This window comes from Miniopterus natalensis, chromosome 15, assembly GCF_054644295.1.
Source record: "Miniopterus natalensis isolate mMinNat1 chromosome 15, mMinNat1.hap1, whole genome shotgun sequence".
NCBI lineage: Eukaryota > Metazoa > Chordata > Mammalia > Chiroptera > Miniopteridae > Miniopterus > Miniopterus natalensis.
Window position 1 is genome coordinate 770,446 of NC_142095.1, and position 20,532 is coordinate 790,977.

Here is a 20,532-nt window from a genome sequence, read left to right on the forward strand (position 1 = left end):
CTGATTAAAAATTTCACTTTTAAATTAGTATTACGTCCCGTTATTGAGGGGAAATTGCATTTATTACAGCCAAGAACCTGCGGCGGGACCGAGGCGGACCCAGAGCGCGGCCGTGCGTCCTCCGCGCCGGCTGGCAGGAGGCCCCGCGGCCGGGGCCCAGCGCCCTGGCCCCCCGCCCGGCGGCTCCCCTTCCCTCTCCCGCTCGTCCCCCATCAATCTGACAAGGTTTGTTTCTCTCCTGTTCCATGCGAGGATCTCTGCTCTAATAAAAAGAAAAACTTAAGAAGTTTTCTCATTCCGGATACACTTTTTACTGCCCGAAGTACAGCACAGAGAATTAAGTTTTCAAAAACCGAGCGATAAAAAAGAGAGGAGAGGGGATTGAAGCGCAGGAAGCGGCGGCGGAGAAAGGCTCCATAAAAACGCGAAGTGCTTTGCTTTTTTTTTTAACTCTAATTTTTTTTTCCTTTCGAGCACAACCACACTCTTAAAAGTACATTTGTCTTTATTATTTTTTCTCTTTGTATCAATTCTCCACGAAGATATTGATATATATTTTGAACAGCGTGCATTTCCTGTCTCATTTCTTTCTCCGGCGCGGAGATAAAACACCGCTTCCAGCCGCAGCGTTTCCGGCGCCCCAGCTGCGAGGTCTGCACACGAAATCCAGGCGCCGCGGGGCCGGCGGCCGCCGGTGATGGGACCTGGGAGGCGCGTTTGGACGGAGGCGCAGGCACCGGGCTCGCTTTCTTTTCCTTGAGACACAAAGAGAATCGGTGGCGAAGGGACACGTGAGAGAGCGGCCCCCTCGTGCCCCCAGACAACCCAGCGATGCTGACGGCAGGGAACCTTCCCCACCCTCACACCCGTCCCCCAGCCCACACATCAGAGCTTTCGAACGAAGGGGATCCCTAAGGTCGCTCGTGCACTTGAGGGCCCGTCCGCATCCTGCGCCACGTTGGGCGCAAATGGCAAACCAGCTGGGCGGGCCTGCCCGCGTCCCCCTTCCTCCGTCGCTCCCTTCAGCCGGATCCACCCAACACGGTTATGAGGCCACGCCAGTGTCCCAGGAACGGCGCTGGCGTCGTCTTGGCCGTTGCAAAACTAGTCTGTGAGTCTAAATGCAAACAGCGGAGCGGCCCGAAGGCAACAGAGGCCCAGGAAAAGCATCCTCTGCAGCTCTCCTGGTGGGAACACCGACCGCTGGGGATTAATGAAGTAGATCGTGATTCCACGGTGCGAAATGCAGCTACGGAGGACGTCTGATGATTGGGAAACTCGTCTCTTTGTGAGCTCAGTGAAAAAAGCCAGTCGCGAGATTTTATATTTAACGTGCTCCGTTTGTAGGGACGCACAGACGCACAGGCGGCCAGGGGCCCACGGGCCCAGCGCGCAGGGCCTGTCTCCTCCCGGCGGGTTCCAGGCAGCTCAGTGTGGTTTTCACTTCGTTTGACCTCCAAGTAGTTACCTGTTTTCTCCTGAAAATTCAGATTCTGCTGCCTTGAGGCTCTGCCTTCCATTGCTGAACGTGTTCTGAGCATGCAAGTTGTTATGAAGCTCAGCAAAACACACACCTGCTTAAATTAAAAAAAGAAATCCACACCACTCCTCAGTACCAGCCAGGGGGGAGTCTGCCTCCTGAGAGCCGCAGGGACCCCGGTTCCGCCGGTTCCTCAGATTATCTGCCTGACCCTGAGCAAACTCACTGGCAAGTGAGAGTCACTGTCACGAAAATTTCCAGCTTTAAACAAATGCCTCTGTCTCTTGATCAGGCTCGGAGGAAAACGTGTGTCAAACAGCATTTAAGATTAGAATGGTTTTAACAGACGCCCGCATTCGGTGTACCCCCAATTCGTCTCTTGAAAATCTCTGACATAATGACTTTGCATAAAACAAAGCAAAGCAAATACCAGGCCCTTTACAAATTGAGCCAAACGCCCTCCTCAAATAGTGGACGGTCTTAGTTCCAATCCTCCTCACGTACAGGACATTTAACTGAGCAACTGCTAGGCAAAGCTTCGGTTGGTCGGCCTTGCTCACATTAGGACTGGCGGCCGAGCTGTCCTGGGCGATAGTCGCCTTTTCATCCTTCGCACGGGCCACGGTCCCGGGTGGTTTTCGTCTCTCTGAGGCCTGGGGCCTTAACCACCCGCATTCCCAGCGAGTCCGGGAAGCGAGGGGGGAGAGCTGTTTAAAAGAACTGCTGCTCTTCCTGGAGTCTTTTTTACTATATAATCGCCTTTGTTTTATAAACAACCCCGGGGGGTGGGTGCTGAGAGGTGAGTTCTGCCTGCAGGAGACCGAGGACACCAGCTCCGTTTCCTGTAGATTAATAATCTCAGCGCCTATGCCTTTGCCAAATCCCAAAATTAGTCAGAGGAGCTCTACTTCCAAAGCTCTGCTCTATTTTCTTTGTTGCGAGTATAAAAATATATCAGAAACCCCTTTCCGCTGGCTCCAGGTTTAGAGCCAGATACTAACTCGGGGAGCAGTGGGCGGGCGAGACAGGAGGCTTCTGTGAAAACCGGCACCCGAGACCTGCTGGCGGTCGTTCCTCCTCTGCGGTCCCCCGGGTACGCACGCGGCAGGGACGCAGCCAGAAAGAGCCATGTTTATCTGCCCAACAATAAGAATGGCTCAGACCCAGAATAAAATCCTGACTGTGCCCTGTAAAGTGACTTAGAGACAAGTAAGATACGTGGCCACACGCTATTAAATGCCGTTTTAATTTCTGGTTGTGTTTTCCCCATGTAAGACGTGTGCATTAGGTGATGCCTGGGTCACTGGGGCCGGCTCTCCCCTCGGCTCATTCCTGACCGGCGCTCACTGCGGAGTCTGCAGGAAACACTGCTCCCCAGTCCAGTGCACCCCGCGTGCCGGGAATGTCCACTCTGGGCCGGACGTCCTGCCACCCCAGGGAGCGGGAGAGGAGACCCCTCCCGTCCGAGGAGCGTAACGTTTCGAAGCCGATTCGCGTCCCTTATGATCTTTAATACGGTGTCAGGCAGAGGATGTTCCGCATGCGCTCGGGAGATTAAGGCCTTGAGAACATTAGAGAAGAAACGTCGATTCTAGTCGGGGAGGTCAACAGATCTCAAGAGGGGCCGCGGGTCGGGCTTGAGGAAGAGCCAGGATTCGGCGGGTGGGAGGGGCCGGCAGGGGCGAGCTTCTCTGTTCGCCTGAAGCCCGGGTGCGAGGTGGGAGCCCAGGGTGGGAAGACAGACCCCCCGAGGGGGGACTTCACCCCGGGCGGAGGAGCGTGCTCTAGGCACCAGCATCCTCAACAGGACGTCTTAGAAAGAACCAGCGTGTGATATTTTCAAGGACAAACACACAGACAGACAGACGTGTACATGTATATTCACACACATACACGTGTAAAATATGCAGACACCTGCAAATATTTATATACTTATAAAGTGTGTTATTAATTTAAATGAGAGGAAACTATTTGGAAAGGAAATTAATGCAAATTAGGTCCAGGTGAAAAATACTGCGACCTGTTGTTTTTATATCAAATGCAATGATTTTTTTTTAAAGAACAAACATACCGTTAGTCCTCGCCCTTCCCACCTGTTCATGGCGGAGCCTATTGACTTCATGCTGGTGACATCTGGCCCCGTCAGGAAAGATATTTCTCTAAGCCCCTGTTTGGTGAAACTTCAATTTTTCGCAGAACCGTTGGCTAAAAGTGACTGGCTGGGCTTTTCACCTTTCCTAGGAAACCGCTGGCCGTGTGCTTCTAACGGTCAGTGGCAGCGGGTCTGCTCCGTGGGCCACAAGTCCAGAGAATGACCATAATAGCTGCCTGATAATATTTTGTGGTCGATGCACTTCTAGTATTTTTTTTTATGTTTAGAGATAGTCATATTGTTTTTCGTGTGTTATAGTTATGAGACATTTTGCATTTTCCCAGATTATATTCTATTGCAAATCGAACCTTACGTTCATTGTACATCTTCAGACAAATGCTTTAAAGTGGAAGAAACGAGGAAGGGCGAGCTCAGTGTGCTTTCGTTTGTAAGCAAGGGCTTGGATCCATTTCCAGAAAACAGACAAGAAGAGACTGAATGACTCACAGACACGGACTCTCCGGCTAAATGAGTCAATGTTCATTTTCACAAAGTTATTCAACTCGAATGGACCGTCATTTCCAAGAGCTGGCACTAGGACACGTATGATGTGTGGTCTCCGTGCTCAGAGAGGTCCAGCCCAGTAGGTCAGCATAAATATTAGGAAATATAAGCAGCACGGACTCGTTTAACAACAGGGGGTTGAGGACACGCCGTCCCAGAGGAGGTGCTGTAACCTGCGTTCTGACCCGAGTGAGAGTCAGGAAGGACAGGAAGAGTCCGCTGCTGGAGGCTGTGGGAATCTGTGCGGAAACGGACATTTGAGCTGGTGCAGTAAGATGGGTGGACGCCCGGCCCGTGTGGCTCAGTGGTCGGGCCCCTCCCCGGCACCCAGAGGTCGCCGGTTGGTTCCCGGTCAGGGCACAGGCCCGGTTGTGGGCTCGATCCCCCGTGGGGGGCGTGCGGGAGGCGGCCGATCAATGTTTCTCTCTCCCTTCCTCTCTCTCTAAAGTCAATAAAAATATATTTTAAAAAACATTTATATATATATAAAAAAAAAGATTAGCTGAACTTTTCCCAGGTAGGAATGGGAACAAAACATGACGGGTGCGAGGCTATGGCGTGGAGGTCCCGGAGGACGGTCTCGCTTTTGTAGCTGGGGGTGGCGAAGGCTCCACCGCAGGCCGGTGGCAGGCAGTGCCCTCCGCGGGCGGGCGGCTGCTTTGGACCAGGCTGGGGAAGGGTCTTTGATGTCTTTGCCCCTTAATGGGAAGGGTTTCGCTGACCTCTGTGGGCGACTCTGTCCTGTTCCTCTAGCAGTTAAGGCCTCGTCAAGGAGGCGGCCCGAGTGCAGGGAGAGCGTCTGTGATTAGCCGGCTCCTAAGCACAGGGGTCTCAGTTCACAGGACACGACCCGCAGGAGAAGCCAAACCCCAGAGAGGGGGCGGCCGGGCGTGGGCCTCGCTAGTCCCGTCTGGGGAATCCAGGCCTGGATTGTAAGTCAGCCTTGAGCCAATTGGTTATATGTACACGTTTCATAATCCAAAGGATTATTTTAGGGGGCAAGTTCAATCTTTCCAGTAACAGACACATTTTGATGACTATTAATTAATTTTAAGTAGTTAGCCAAAGTAACATTATCAGATTAGAGGCCACTGAAGGGCACGCACAGGTTGGTAAATTCTCTGTACCTTTTTTTCTCTGCGACAGCACATTTTAATTACTTTTCCTATGACATATAATAGTATTAGAAACAATGCCTGGCATTTCCTTTGCTGTAAAATGCTTAAATTGGACTCAAAATTTCATTCTTAAAGACCTGCAGGTCCTGGTGTCAACGTGGTGATTTAATAAGCGTCTTATTTCGTGTCTCTGGACCACGTGAAAGTGTACATTGCTGATGTTACATCTTCCCCCCGATTGCGCCCTCCACGCACCTGGTGTTCGGCTCTCTCCTCGTCAGTGACGCGACCTCCCATCTACCCCCAGGGAGGGCACCTGCGCCAGGGCACCTGCCCTCGCCGGGAACTTCCAAAGCGCCTTTGGTCCCGTTACTAATTTTCGAGATGCGTAATTAAATCCCCCGGAGCAAGTGGATCTGATTTGAAGGCAATTTAGCTCTGGGGCCTTAGGCAGGTGCCCCAAAATCACCTGCGAAGGGTAATTTCGGGGACAGTGAAGACGCCCTCCGCGGGGGTGCTGGGAGCAGCTCAGGCGGGAGCAGCCCCCCGACGGCGTTTGGGGGAAGCCGAGGCTGAAGCGCAAGCCGCCCGGGCGCCCTCTCTCCCAACACCCGCGCGGAGACTTTCTCGGGGAACCGCGGCGTTGGCTGTGGTTTTGTCACAGTCACGAGCGCGAGCATGTCACCTGCCGCCGCGGTGAGCAAAGCCCTGTGGGATTTCTGGGTAAAAAACCCGCGTCGTTGACGGGAAACGAAGTCTCCCGTGTGCCCGAGTGTTTTCCACGAGGATCTGGGGACCATCAGTGAGGTTCTTACTCACGGTTTCCTCTGATTCGGCAAAACCAGTGCTTGTTGTGAATAAAGAGAGTCTTCAGAGGACGCGTCGGGCAGGAGTCAGGGGAAAGTCACCGCAATGAGTAAAACGGGCTGGACACTGACCGGTGTTTTCCCTCAGAGACAGGCACAGAGGAGGGCGAGGTCGATTGGGTCGAGGTCTCCGGCACATCTTTATCTAATTTAACATAAAATGATCAATCCAGGGGGTGAGGAGTTTTATGTCAGAACCCAGATATTGTTAGGATTGACCGTAATAAGCATGGCGCGCCGCGGGGCTGTCCGTGGTGGATTGAAATGGAGGAAACGTTCCCCTGGTTACTGATGGTCCAGGTCTCGCGCTTCCAGAGGCCACAGTCGGCGTCCGGGAAAGGGCGGGAGAAGCCGGGAAACAGGAGACTCGGCCGTCCCGCACCAACGCCCCCGTCGGGAGGTTCTGTGGCGGCGGCCGCGGTTTCTCGTGCGCAGATCCCCTGCGGTGGAGTCGGAGCCGCCTCAGGCAGACGTGGGATCTCTGCGGGAAAACGGTGACGCCGGGTCTTGAAATCTTGAAAAGACAGGAGTTTTTAAGTGTTTGGGGCGGTGCCCACATGTGCGTGGAGAACTGAACGCTCCTCGGGACCCTCCCGCTAGGCCCGGCCCGCTCTCTGCTGTCCCACGTGACACTGGCACCGTCCAGGTCGCGGGCGCCCCGTGAAGCACCGCGTCCCTCAGCGGCAGAGAGGTCACGGTCCCGAGTCCCCTCTCACCCTGCGGCTTGTCCCAGGAGGCAGTTTCCACCTTGTCTCTCTCTCGTTAAGACGGTCGTGCTCAAAACCGACGTGAGCGATCCAGGCACTTGCTTCCGGTGCTTCCACGGGCGGCGACCAGTTTCCAAGAAGCGTCAGTTCTAACAGAGTCTCCTTAGCCTGCGAGGCTGCAAAACACCAGGTGCCCCGACTCCTAGGCGCTCGCTCGGGTGAACGAAATCCCACCCTCAGCCCCCTCAGGCCAGCCCTCAGCCCAGACCCCGTCCGGACGCCCACGGCTTTCCGGGTGTGACGCGCGTCTCTGAGCGCAATCCGTTTTCGTTACTTCCAAAGAGATAAAATCTTTAGGATTTATTAGAATTCAAAATCAATCAATGTCTCGGAGCTACTGAGGGGTGATCAATTTCAAAATAAATTTGAGGATTAATCCAGACGTCAATGGAAAAACGTTAACATACGTGTAAATCAATGTCCTAACTTGATACGATCCTTTACAGCCCGGCAGTTTTTCCGATGGGGAGCATTATAAAAATAACGGCAAATCCATAATAAAATGCGTTCTTGTTTCCCAATTCCCGCTTCTTTTCGGAGGAGATGTAATTATTATTTTACGTGTTAGTAGGTGAGCCATAGATCATCTTTTAATGGAAAAATAATCTTCAGTAAATACGGGAAAAGTGGGAGCCTTCCTGTCCATATAAACGAATTCTGAAAGGACAGCCCAGCCGTCGGGTCCTCCCAGCTCACGCTGCCGACGCGGTTTCGTTTCCCTCACGTCAACAGTCCGCCCGCCCCGAGGGCTTTGAGGAAACATTTAAAAAGCATTTTTATTGAAATTTTGGAGATAATTTCAGAGTCACGTGCATGTGAAGGAAACAATACAGAGAGGCGCTATGGGCCCTCCTCCGGCTCCCCCAGGGCAGCACTTGGTGAACCAGAGCCCGGGGTCCCCGCGGGGCCTCGACGCCGACAGGCCCCGGCCGCCTTCTCGGGTGCCCCAGCTGGACTGCGCCGTGCGCTGAGGTCTGTGCATTCCGCTCGCCTCTAGACTTTTGCGTGTTCGCCGCAGCAGGCGAGACGTGACGATTTCCACGGTCACAGCGTCTGTGTGTTGCTCTTTTATAACCGTGTTGAGAGCGTCTGGAAACAACTTATTTTTACGTTTTACGTTTGCGAGGGGGCCAAAGTCCTCCCGTCGCCCGGTTTCCGTCCAGCTCGGTTCAGTGACTCAGGTCCCTGTTCCTCTGTGGGTGGCGTCACCACCTGGGCGACGGACCCAGGCCCCCAGGCGCTGAGGCACTGCAGGTGGCACCTGGTCCAGCCAGACAGCCCTCTGTGGCCCGTGTCACCTGTCCCCCCGTGGGCGGGTGATGACGCGTCACCCAGGTCCGAGCTGCCGGGGTCCCGCCTGGCAGGCAAGGTCCAGGAGCGAACCCGGGGGCCCAGCCCGGCCGCCAGCAGCGCCCTGGGCCTGGAAGCGAGCGGTTGCGGAGGCCGGTCCACGGGGGCAAAGGCGACGCAGGCCGGGCCGAGTCCTTTCCTAAATAAATTGAAACCCAGGAGGCTGCACTGCCGTAGACACGGCTCCCGGGCGGCTGGACCTCGGGGTTTCTCAGCAGCAGCAGCTGTTTCGCAGAAGCTCTTCCAGCAGATCGCAGACCCGTCGGGGCGGAAACGCTGCAGAGCCCGGAAGACGCTCCGTAAACACTGTCCAAGGGCCTGAGCCCGTCAGCACCCGGCAGCGGGACTCCCGCTTCCAGCCTGGCCTGAGCCGGGCCCGGGCCCCCGCGCCCGGGGGGAGGTCGAGACCCCGTGTTCTGCGGCCTCCGTCTCAGTCGCTCCCGGACTTTCTTTTTCCATTTTAAGTAGAGCTTTTTGGCCAGTTGTTGTTTTTTTATGAAGGATTTCATTCCCAGCTCACGGGGATCAAACGTTAACGTCTGGCTTCAGGACGGGAGGGAAGTAAACTGAGGCAGGCTGTCCTGCAGGCAGTGCCGGGGGCTGCCTGGACACGGGCACAGAGGCGTTTCCCCAGTTCCTGCCACACAGCTTCTTTAAAGCGCTCGGTATTTATGTCCCCGTCCCCGGCTCCCAGCAGCTGTATTTCAGCGTCGCCGGCGAGAGCACAGCAGTACTTTGTCCGAGCGGGAGCTCCGAGTGCACCCCCCGAGGACGCATTACAAGCATGTGCGTGTGACACGCTAGGAAGAGCGGACCGTCTCCTGACGTCTTTGTGGGATGCGTGTCGCCCGGCAGCGCGTGGCTACCGCTGAGCATCGCGAGCCAACCTCCCTACAGCTGATACGCGGGACTGTGTCACGCGGGGCCTCGTGGCCGGTCCGGGGCAAGGAGGCCAGTGGATGTGGCTCGTGGGTGGGCCCTGCTCCTCCGTGGCAGTTACACAACACTGGGGGGCCAGGGCCCAGGTAGGGACCCGTGGTGAGCGCCCGCTGGAGGGGACGCGGACGTCCTAGGACGAATAGGGCAGTGCCCCTCATAGAACTCGGGCCACGAGCAAGTCCCTCAGCCGAAATGCGCCACCGGACAGTTTTGAAAGCACATGATATGTGGCAAGATGTATAATGTGTTTTTATAATTCTAATTTTATATTACAGAAAGTCACTAAATATTTAGAGATAAACGGAACAAAACAGCATAAGGGAAACTATAACCTCACCCGCCGGAGGCAGGACCAGCGTGCGGCCGCCAGAAATACATTCGAGCCCGGCCGGGCGTGGCTCAGCGCTTGAGCGTCGACCGAGGATCCAGGCGATCGGGGTTCGATTCCTGGTCGGGGCACATGCCCGGGTTGCGGGCTCGATCAATGACTCTCTCATCATTGATGTTTCTATCTCTCTCTCCCTCTCCCTTTCTGTCTATATATCAATAAAGATATATTGAAAAAAAAAAAGAAATACATCCGAACGCCGTCTTCTCGGCACTTGCCTGCCGTGAACATTTTTCACGCCGAGGGGTAATTTTCAAAGCTATTTTAATATTTGCCTTGCAAGCAATTATATGGACAGACTATAATTCATTAAACCAAATGCCTGTCTGTATACATTGAATTAGGATCTAGCTTTTGTGTATTTAGCTTATACTCACGTTAAATATTTTCGAAAGAAAATGTTTCTAATTTCCTTAGTAGAGCCCGAAAAGCTGTTCTCTCACTAAACGAAAACGACTGGACCAGGAGCCCCGTGAAGGGAGCTGCCCCCCGCCCGTTCCCGCTGCGTCCCTGGGCCACGCCTAAGCCCGGCGCACACGGCGAGTAACAACGCCGGGCGCTGCGCTGGGCACAGCTCTTTGGCGAACGTCTTCATAATCAGTTGCTCAGACAGACGATGTATCAATAATTGAATTAGAAATCCCGGTGGCCGCTCCGAGATTAGATAACTGAGGACGGTCACCGTGTCAGTCAGCGGGACTTTCCTGGAGCGGTGCGTCCGCGGCTTGTCTGGATCGCGGATCCGCGGTGCCGAGCGTCAGCTAAACGGGAGGCAGAGCACGGCATCTGACGCCTGCCGGCTCCTTTATTGTCTCGAATACGCTCCAACCAACCCCAGGCAGCCGTTCAGACTGTAGGACAAGATGCAAGAACCAGCCACCTGTGAAGATGGAAATGTATTTTTTCAAATTAAATTGCTCTCTGGCAGGCTTTCCAGCGACTATTTCCTCACTGTGGCGTCGCACCAGCTGCGGGGACCCCGGCCCGGGGGGGATGAAGGAAGATCCCCGGCCCGGAGTTTTGGGGGGAGGCTGAACCCCAGAGGGAGGGTCTGTGCCGAGTCATCGCGGAGCAGGCTGGCGACTGGCCGTTCCCATCAGGGCCGGGCCGGAGGCGCCCGGGAGAGACTCGCACAGCGAGACCAGTCAAATTCGGGTGATTCCGCGTATAATCCTCAGAATCGGTAGCTTCTGTTGGGCTGAAAAGTTCTAGGTAAAGCGGATGTTTAATCAAGTCGAGTAAACATCGTGATTTTCCTGAGCGAAGGCAGGCTTGGGGCAACGCCGCTCACGGGTCTGCTGCGCAGGGGTTTGAGTCAAGTCACAGCCCCTTGGCCGGGTGGCCCGTGGGCTGAGCTCCGTCCCGTCCTCCAAAAGGCGGCGGGTTTGATCCGGGCCGAGGGACATGCGGGAGGCGACTGACCCATGTTCCTCTCGCACGTGGAGGTTTCTCTCTCTCTAAAAAAAAAATGAAAATCAGTAAACAGATCCTCAGGTAAGGACCAAAAAAATAAAATAACAGTGAGGTAACCGCGGCCCCGGGCTCCCCGGAAGCCACGCCTCCCGTTTCTGATTTAGTTTTTATGGGGCTACCTGTATAAAAGGAAGGCAAACGGGAGATTATTTTATTTCTACGGACATTTGAGAAGCTCTTTCCCCCGTCCGTCCGTCCGCCCCTCACCCCACCCTCCCAAATTCGGTTGCCGGGCGGCGTCCGCATCCAGACGCCTGAGGGCCCCGGGGCTCCCCTCCCCGGAGGCCATGCACCGGCCTCTCCCCAGGAAGCCTCCGCGAGGCTCTTTTATCTTCAGGGGCCTGGGACTCCGGGACGATGGGTCTGCTTTCTCCTCAAGCCCTGCATCCGGATGCCCTGCGTGCGGTTCCGGAGGTCCCTGCCTGTCTTCCTCGCGGCAAAATCACCTTTTCTTTCTTAAGTCACATTCTCTTGTGTCTTTCGTTCTCCTGAGAAACTGAAGCGTCTGAGCTGGTCTTTTTCTGTATTTTTTTGCTTTCGTCGTAGTTTATGACGATCATCCCACTTTCCCAGATTATTCAGTTTGAAAGCCTTGCTGTTAACGTGGGCGGTCGCGTTTTCATTCTCTAACGGACGTTTCTCGGCCTTAGATGTTTGTAGCACGCTGCTCCTCTTTATCGGTTGTAATGGGTTTTGGAATCTTTCTCTGTAGAGTGTAACCTCTAAAATGATTTTCTCTGTAAGTTCGGCCTTTTTCCTTTGGAACAAGTGAGTGTATTTGTTTTTCTCGCCCCCGCCGTTGAAGCTGCAGAAGCGTCGTGCTCGCAGCAGTGGCCGCCGCGTCCCGGCAGCGATTCTAAAGCCAAGGGAAGTGGGACAAAAGGAAACATCTGGGTGACCCGCTGTCACTTCCCTGCCGAGGGCAGACAACGCTCCCCCTGCCCCGGGGAGGCGAAGCGCGCAGACGGCTCGCGCCCAGAGCTCGGGCAGCTCCCTGGTGCCTCCCGGTTTTGCCTCCACCCAGCCACAGACCGTCTGCCTGGAGCCTTGGACGTCTCGGTTGTAAAATGAAGGGGTCGGGCAGGAATATCGCCAAACCCACCTTCAAATTTCTGTAAGTAACGCGGGTGAAAGAAACGGCCTAGAACCCCTGCGTCGGCCAGCAGGAGGGGGGCCTCCCGTTGAAGATGCAGCCTCAGAGAGCCACGTCCCCTCCACTGTCCCGGACGCACCTGCAGACCCCGAGACCCTGGCCTCCGCCCAGGACGACCGGCCGGACGCAGCCCTGGCCGCCGGGCCCTCTCAGCACAAGCAGCTGACGTGGCCGAGCGCCGAGCGCGCCGAGCGCAGTTGAACGCCTCGTGGACCGTGGACGCTGCCTAATTCAGTCCCCCTTGGCGCTCCGCAGGCCAGAGCTTCATTACCCGTATTTACAGCCTGAGATAAATTCCTGGTAATTGGCGAAGCGTGGACTCGAACCAAAGCAGTCTTCTCGGGAGAGCCTGTGCTCAATTACACCATCAAACTGTCCAAACCACGGCTGGCGTGGGGGACACCCCCGATCTCGGGTGAGCGTCCGGGAGCCCGGGGGCTGCTCCTCGCGGGGCCGGGGGGCCCCTTCTTCTCACTCTCCTCTGACCACTGGCCCTCGCTCCCCCCGAGGGGTCTCCGGCTCCACCCACCGGCTGTACTTTCTGCAAGGACCACGTGCGGGGCGGGCGTCTCCACCCTACGGGGAGCAGGGGCCGTCGACCCCGTGAACACAAGTCACCGTGCGGTTTGGGGGGCACAGTGATAGTTGTTCACACTGGCTCCCAGATTTACGTCTGTGTGTTAGAAAAGGGAACCCTCATTCCCTCCCTGGGGTTGGGGTGCCCGCTTACTCTCCAGAGCTCTTTGAACCTGGAAAGAGCGTTTAGCTGCTGGGTCTCACCCGATTATGTTTTTTCCTGGAGGGAGAGTGGCATCGATTTGGAATTCACTGCATTACAGTTAATTTATTCCTTTACCTGTGTGTAGAATTAAGTGTCACTAGTTTTTGCCCATATTTATCACGTTTTATTTATTTAGTCAGTTAGTTAATCTTCACCTGAGGATATTTTTCCCATTGCTATTTAGAGAGGAGAAGGGAGAGAGGGAGGGAGGGAAACACGGACGTGAGACAGACGCATCGACCGCTTGCCTCCCGCACGCACCCTGACCAAGGCCAGGGATCGAGCCTGCAACCCAGGTACATGCCCTTGACCAGGAGTCGAACCCCTGACCCTTTGGTACAAGGGCTGGCACTCTGACCACTGAGCACACCTGCCAGGGGTTTTTATCGTATTTTAGAGCAATGTTTTCTCAAGTCCCTTAGGTCCCTTCAGATGGGCTCCTTCCTAAGGGAGTCACGCTAACTTCTCGCCGACCAGGGGCGTTATTGGGCAGCTGCCTTAGAGCGACCCCAGGACACCTGACGGCTTGGCAAAGACTGACGGAGGTGAGGCATGAAGACTCATCACAGATTAACACTGATTATAACTCGCCGTAGAGACGCGCCCTGTCCTAGGGGCGTCTCCATCGGTGGTTCAATAAGTGAAATTAGAGTGTGTATCTCCTTCCAAGTCCCATCATCTGTCTTCTAAACTGCACTCGGTTTTGATCATATTTTGCTATGAAATTATTAGTGTTGGCCCGACTGAATAAAATATGTCGTTTGTGTCTGAAATAGCAAAAAGAAATCCCGGAGGAGTGATGAGTTGCTGGAAAGATAATTGGAACGAGTGGAATATCTTAATTTATCATATTAAGAAATTTATTTCTGGACTTTCCATCTCTGCGCCCGCACACCGGCTGGAAACGGAATGATGTATCCACCCCTCGCCTCGGAAATTACGATTCTCTCAGGAGATGTGGTTTTATGACTCTTGTCTTATGACTAAAGGAAATACAAGAACAATACATATTGACAGTGACTGAAATTAAGACAAAAATCAGTTCCAGAACATCCCCGTGCTATGCAGTTAATTCTCAGTGACTGTGCTTAGAAATCGGAGGCCGTCCAGGCGGGTGGGATCCTGAGGGCCTCCCCCGGCCGCCGGCCTCTGCTCAGCCCAACACCCCTCCTTGCGGGGCTGGGGAGAGATCCCGCAGATGGATTACGATTAGTGACCAACGATCTTAGTTTAAGGGGATTGATTTAGATTATTTGATGAGCGCAAGGTAATCACACGAGCCCTTAAAACAGGAGAGCCAGTCGGGTGTGCAGGCGGGAGAGAAGCCTCAGGGGGTCCGGGGACCCACCTGGCTGGCTTTGAAGGGGGTCAATAGCCTGGACATACGGCTTCTAGGGGGTGACAAGGACCCAGGTGGGTGACCAGCAGCCACGATGAAATGGGGACCTGGCTGTACGTAGGTAACGGAACCACCCAGCCCTGTGTTACCTGGGCCTGGGATCCCCTGACCACTAAGGTGAAACATTTCTCATGTTTTAAGCCGCGGACTTTGTGGGAATTTGCTTTGGCAGCCGCGGGAACATCACACACATCGTGCCTTCACCTGAGAGGCCTAAGGGACACGCAGGTGTGTCACCTCTGGGGGAAGCTGACCCCCCGTCTTATTAACGCGGTTCCAGGGCTCTGGCGATGGGTCCGGCAGTGAGCGAACTTGTGGAAAAGAGAAATGTCAAAAAGATTCCAAATGATGGTCTTTATTTCCCGGTCAAATCAAGACTTTTCCGTATTTTTAATGAATATACTGTAGCCAGAGGGGCCATTCAGAGCCCAGGTCTCACCTGTCGCCCCACCCGCCCCCCTCGCCGACACCCGGGTGTTCAATGGCTCCCGTGGTCTTGGGAACATAGGAGGTGTTGTCAGGAACACAGGCCCTGCCGCCCGGGTTTCGCCTGCCTCCCTGGGCCGCGCTCGCTCCCCCGGGGTCCCTCCGGGGGGCCGGTTTCTTTGAATCGGCCCCTTCACCTACCTGATGCCTGGAAGCACCGCGGGTGGTTGGTGGGTGGGCCCTGGAGTTGCACCCTCCTGCCTTCCAGGCCGGCCCTGGCGCTTCCTGGCCGCGGGACCTCAGGTAGCAGCCCCTCCGTGCCAGTCGCCTGGGCGGGCACCACACGTGCCAGGGACCGGGCGGCTCCGAGTAGGCACATGGCAGGGGCGGCTGGGCTCTGACACGGAGGGGGGTGGACGTAAGTCAGTCACAGCACCCGCGGTGCCACTCACAGAATCTCCCTACTGAGCCGCTGCTCCCGCAGGCGTCCTGCCCCTTCTTCGTGGACACGTTGCCTGACGTTCGTGTCCAGCAATAAGCGTCCATGCCAAGCTCTGTCCCCGACACACGCAGCGGGCGCAGGTGTGAGCTGGGCACGTTTCCTCTCTCGGGGCCCAGCAACCGGACAGCCCAACGCGGACATAAACCACGCACGGCGCGGCGTTTTCTCTTCCCCGCAACGTTTACGACGCACCTGCCGAATCTCGGAGACGCAGGGCGCCCGCGCGCCTCGGACACATTTGTTCTCTATTCCATTCCCGATGATGCGTTTCATCGGCTCAGTGAAAACGCAGGAAACCTGGCCAAATAGCCAGTTCCTGATAAGCTAGTCCCCGGAACGATTTCAACCAGCCGCGTTAGGTGGAATTTATCAAACCTTCGCACTGGACGGCTGTTTGATTTTAATGCTGTTTTATTGACAGTTTATTCTACACCAGGCACTAATGAATTATAGGAAAAATGCGTATGGAGCACTTTGTGCAGGTCCTGGTCCAGAGTGAGTGTCGTTTTCCCAAATATTGTCTGATCTATACAAAGAGCCGGTCGTGCTTCCAGGGAACAGCAGAAACGCGACTAGAGTCTGCTCTACCCGAGACGGGGTCTGTTGGACAGCGAGAAGCCCAGTCACTGCCGCAGGGCGGCTGCCCTTAGGTGGGGAGGAGACGCGGACAGGACATGGCGGGTGGGGGCCGAGCTCGCAGGACGGGGGCCGGGGAGTCTCGGGGAGGGGGGGCGGTGAGATGATCCCCTGGGGCGCAGGGTTTAAAAAACTCGCCCGCGCCGGGTCCTCACACAGCGACTTCCACGGCGGGTCTGTCTCCCTTCTCGGCTGAAGAGGTGTCGAAAAAACAAAACAGAACCCACAAAAAACGGGCTGCGTTACTTGGCTCGGTGTTAAGTACACCGATTAGTATCATAAATGTTGACGTTGCTTTGTTCCCATGTCCACGGGAAAGGGCCGTTCACACCCGCCCCTGCTGGGGGGTATCACGCGGCAAGCGGGCCCCTCCACATGGGCCTCTTGACTCCTTTCTGTTGCATTAATTGCCTATTTGCTGTAAAACTCCAGCTAATTTTCACAGCACTGAATTTTGCGAGTGTTGCTTTATGGGTTTAATTACATCCATTAATTATTTGCATGATTTAACAGCCCATAGGCCACAAAAGAAATAATCACTTTAGAAGCTTGAAGTTGCTGACTGTTTCTGAGGCAGAACCAGAGAAGGCTGAGCCTGAGGAATGATGTCACAGCAATGGCTTTCTGTCATAAACCCAAGATATTTGGGGGTGACGGGCTACAGCCCAGGGTGCGCTATAGTCCCAAATACCAACTTTTTAAAAACCTGAAGAGCCCGGCAGGTGTGGCTCAGCGGTTGAGCATCGACCTATGAACCAGGAGGTCACCCTTCGACTCCCGACTGTGGGCTCGACCCCCAGCAGGGGGCCTGCAGGGGGCGGCCGATCGGTGACCCTCTCTCGTCGCTGGTGCTTCCCTCTCCCTTCCGCTCTCTGAAATCAATAAAAACATTTTTAAAACCCTGAAGATATTAAAAGTAGAAGCGTGTACCAGCAATAGCCTTTCACCTGTGGCCCGCGATTTCCACTCTGAATAAAACGGCGTGTAAAGGCCCTGCAGTCAACGGGAACTGGGGGCTGTTTTGCTCAGCGGCCCAGGCAGGTGGGGGCCCCCCAGGGATGTTAGCCGCAGTGAGCACCTTCGTGAGGGCTGCGCAAACGTTAAACAGCCCCTCCAGTTACGCCTCTGTATCTCGTCAGGACTGAGCGTTCGCCTTCCTCGGGCACCCGGATCGATAGCGTGTATTGACTCCGTTTTCTCCATCCTCAGCTGTTTCCTGACTCCTTTGTTCTCTGTGTTTCTTTGCTGGCGTCTTATTTATTTCGCGGTGAGTGTGGGGAAGAGGTTGCCCTCTTTTTATTAAGAGCTGGCGACCCCAGCAGGCCCCCGGGCCGAGCGCCAGGCGGGGGAAACACAGACGCGCTTGTTGGCTCAGCGGCACTTTCGACCTCGACTGCCGGCCTCGCGGAGCCTCACGCTGGACTCCTGCTGGGTAGTTGCCGAGGCTCCTGTACCCGCCTCAGCTTTGGTTCAGAGCGAGGTCAGGGCTGGGAAGAGCCAGGCTGCCCCCAGAGCTCTGTCTCCTCTGCCCCCTCTCCCCCGACCTCCCAGCCGGCCCGGCTTTTGCGCCGTGGAGCCGAGACTCCACTCTCTAGAGACCGTGTGGGTGAGCTCTCGGCCGTCGGGAAACTGTGAACAGGCCGCAGAACTCAGCCCCACTCGATTCCACGGGAATCTTGATCCATATTTCCTCCAACCTGGCTCCTCCCGTGCAATTACCGCCCAAAGATAAAAACACCGCCATCCACTCCTTGCAGAGTCCCAGACCCGGGGGGTCATTCTTGGGGTCCCCTCCCCCTCTCTCTCGCTGTGCAGGTCAACAAAGAATTCTGTCGATAGTCTTTCCTAAATATCCCACCTGAATGCCCACTTCTCTCCCCCTCCACAGCCACCACCACTCAGGACGAGTGCTCATGGCCCTCGGCCTGGAAGGGAGGCTTCCTGTCGGTTCCTCTACGGCCCCTTTTGTGCGCTTACGGGGATTCTCGCACTGCGTTAATCTGCGTAACTGCGGAGTGACGCCACCAGCCCCGTCCTATACTGAGCACAGCAGTGGATCCTGACCACCGTTAATATGACCTATGGTCCTAAAGGTTTCAGTCCCTTTTTATAACCTTTGCTCACCCCACACTCTCTTCAACCATGTGCCCAACAGCCCGTTTGGCTTCTCAATAAGACCCTGTTATAAGGCCTTAGCACATGCTGTTCCTCCTACGTAACACGCCCTTCCCGTCAGCACACCCTCGGGACACACTCGTACACACAGGCGCAGAATCATTTCTTCACTCAGCTCCTCATTCACTCGCGTTTCAGATGTCAGGTCAGCGGGTTCCTGGGAGACACCCCCTGAGCTCTCTAATTAGATGGGTTCCCCTCCACTAACCACTTACCATGTCTCAAATTTTACATTTATTTCTAGGACTTATTGACACTTATCTCTGGGCTGAAGTTTCTACGAAGGGCGATGCCATACTTGTTTATGCTCAGTACCTGCCATGGCACCTCCTTTACTGTCAATAGCTACTCACTAAACATTCGTGGGATAAATGAAGAGACTTTCTTTGTCGCGCGTGAAAGTGTAACTCGCTCTCGACCTGACGTTTCTTCAGACACTTGAGAAGCAGAAACAAGTCTCACTCGGACTTGGACCCCTCGTTTCAGGGGTAACGACCTTCATGTATTCAATCCGCTTTCCTGTTCGGTGTTTTAGTGCCTGGCTGTCACCCCAGCCACTCCTGCCTGGACGCGCCCTCCACTGTCCAGGTGACACGCAGGAAACTGAAATGACGTGCCCAGGAGTGAACCCAGCACCCTCGGCAGCAGATCTTTCTCTTTCCTTTGCACACGTCACTCCAGTGCCCACTTCGCCCCATTCTGCGGACAGGAGACACTTAGCCGATAAAACAGCGCGTGGGACCCTGGGAACTATAGGACCAGCCGCCCTGGTCGGCTTCACCGGGCAACTGACTTAACTTCCTGACGTCATTCCCAGTTTGTTCTCCTGCACAGTGTACAGTTCGATCCACGATCAGCTGCCGTGAACTTGGAGCCCGAGCGCCCTTCACGGAACGCTCAGATCCAGAGGCCTGTTATTTTCATCTTTGCGTTTGACATGAGAACAAGGCATCCGGAGCTATTTGCCCAAAGCTCTGGGCAAGATCAAAGTCAGAGCTGAAATGGAGGAATTTCTAAAAAATATGCCCAAGATAACTAATGGTCAGAATAAACCTCGGGAGGCTTTTTAACTACTTACTTTATTTTCCACAAAATGCTGGCCTGTTTTATGTCCACTACCCAAGACTGTCTGAGTTGGAATCTGGCTTCATCCACAGGAAGAAAAAAATGCCCGAAGTGGTTCTTTCAACGTTTCCATTTGTGGGACCAACGTGCTACACAGCTAACATTTCCTTACGTTCTTATGGCGACCGTTAAAATGATGAGACGGCGACGATGATACGATGCAGGAAAGGCAGGGACCCCGTAGTCATGTGACGGCGAACACCAGTGTTAGAGCTCAGCTGCGCAGCCACACGCCAACGCTTAGGGACAGGGTGCGGCTCCCTAGCTGGGACCCTGCTTCCAATTCCCCTTTTTGGTGGTGGTTTCGCTGAGAGGAGTGGAGCCCTCCTCCCATTTCTGTGGGAGTGTGTCCCCCGCCCGCCATACGGTCGTCTCCAGGCCTCCTTCCCGCCCGCGGCGCCCACCTGCCCGGCCAGGCCAGCGGGGCCCAGACCCCTCCCTGCCCCTCTGCAGGGTCGACGCCCCTGCCCGCTGCCCCCCTGCACCCACAGGTGCACAGCACCCTCAGGGGCCAGGAGGGAAGAAGAGGGGTGCGGGGAGGGAGGGGAGGAAGGGAGGGGGCGCACAGGGGGAGAGAAGTAAAGGGAAAGACTCTGATTCCATGAGAAAAGTGTTCTGTTTAATGACAGCCAATCATTATCTCCGTAAGTTTGAGACAATCAATGCTGCACAGTCGAATATCAAGGTCTCCACCCCGAACGTGCAGTCCGGGCAGCCGACGGGTTCTTTCCGGGCCTGGCCGTAGGCGGATGCGCTGCTGAGCGGGGCCTGGCGCTGGGCGGTGCAGGGGACCGGCTGCAGGGGGCTGTCCGTTGTTTGCTGTCGCATCTGCGTGAAATCACGAAATGTAGGACAGGCTTTACTGTAGGCCGGTCTGTACACGAGAATGTTCGGTAATGGGGGATGCTGTTCAATCAACGGGAGCGAGGGGCCGCTTCATGATCTGAAAGGTCAACAATGAAGGGCCAACAGCCATCGTGATTTAATCAGTCACTTTTCATTAAGGGCTACTCAGGAGCAGGCGAGAATATCCACAGGATCTCTTCGTAACATTCAAGGGTTTCTTCGTAATTCAAGGATTTCTTTGTAACATTCAAGGATTTCTTTGTAACATTCAAGGGTTTCTTCGTAACATTCAAAGATTTCTTCGTAACATCCACAGGATCTCTTCGTAACATTCAAGGATTTCTTCGTAATTCAAGGATCTCTTTGTAACATTCACAGGATCTCTTCGTAACATTCAAGGATCTCTTCGTAACATTCAAGGATCTCTTCGTAACATTCAATGGTTTCTTCAT